Below are 1578 nucleotides of genomic sequence, written 5' to 3' on the forward strand. Positions count from 1 at the left end.
ATTCATTTATATATTGTCCATGGTTGATTTCATGCTACAATGGCAGAGTAATTGCAATAGAGACCATATGGCCTATAAACCTAAAATATTTATTATTTGGTTATACTCACAAAATGTATTCTGATCCCTGCTATGAGCAATCATCCTCTTCTACCAGTATTAGGAGTAGGTAGAGCTAATGCTGGGCAGGACACTTAGCAAGGCACCTATGATCAAGGCAAGGAAACGCTATTGCCAGAAATCCAGTCAAGAATAGCTATTAGCACAAGATATTGTGCCTTGGATACTGTCCAGAGAGAACCAAAGAGCAACCATGAATGAGTGGACCCCAATTCCCACACAATTGTTCTTATTGAAATATGTGGCTGAATTTCAAACCTATCTATGTGAAAATCCAGACTGTCATAGTTGTAGCATTATTATGGCCAATAACTTGTATTGAAAATGAGTTCTTGTATCATAAAGTAGAATGTTTGTAAAAATACACAGTTCTTTGATTGTATCTTTGTGTAGGTACCTCAGTCAGTTATATCTCTATGCATTCTTTCCAGCTCTTCCCAGTTTATCAAACACTTGGGGTGAGAATGTTCTAAAATGGAACTGCTTGAAGGCTAGGCACAAACAGTTACAGCGGACAAAGAAAGTAGATTTCTAAAAGAAGAAACCACAAGTCTTGTTTCATAAACCACAAAGGGGCATAATGCAAGATAGAGCAAAGCTCTTCTCACTGCCACTAAATTCAAAGTTTAAGGACATTTAGAAACATCTTCATTTACCTTCAGGATTTACTACAGACAGATCAATCTTAAACTAATATGAACTTTTTTTCAGGGTATTTGCTCAGCTAGTAGCAATTTCTGGGGGTACTTATGATTTCTATGAATGAATTTCTCATTTTATGAATGTACACGTCTTTTCATTTGCCTTAAAATTGTTTTGAACTAAAATACGTGTTCTTTAGTCCTAATACGCAGGGATTTAGTGAATGTTTGTGCATACCTTCTGTTTTATTATTTTTTATTAATAACTTACTATTAATTTTTATTATTATAATTATTATTTTATTTTTATTTTTCAGTAGCTGGCCAGTACAAGGATCCAAACTCTTGACCTTGGTGTTATAACACCACATTCTAACCACCTGAGCTAACTGGCCTGCCAACATTTATTATTTTACAGGATTTAATGATATTCCTCCTGTCTTATTTGTCTATACTAAAAAGTTCCAATATTTCACACCCTGAGCCACCCATGTGGGAGCAGGTGGGCATCTCCATGGGACTCCCAGCCGAGTCCAGTTTGCGCCACCCAGAGAGGCCTGAGAGCTGCCAGGCCCACAGGCCCCAAGCCACACACACTGGAGCAGGTAGGCGCCGCCACAGGACTCCCAGTGCAGGCCAGTGTGCACCACCCAGGGAAGCCCGAGAGCTGCCAGGCCCACAGGCCCTGAGCCACCCGTGCCAGAACAGGTAGGTGCCACCACAGGACTCCCAGCCCAGGCCAGTGCATGTCACCCACAGAGGCCTTAAAGCTGTCAGGCCCACAGGGCCCCAAGCCACCTGTGTTGGAACAGGTAGG

This window comes from Galeopterus variegatus, unplaced genomic scaffold (assembly GCF_000696425.1).
Source record: "Galeopterus variegatus unplaced genomic scaffold, G_variegatus-3.0.2 Scaffold851, whole genome shotgun sequence".
In the NCBI taxonomy this organism is placed as follows: Eukaryota; Metazoa; Chordata; class Mammalia; order Dermoptera; family Cynocephalidae; genus Galeopterus; species Galeopterus variegatus.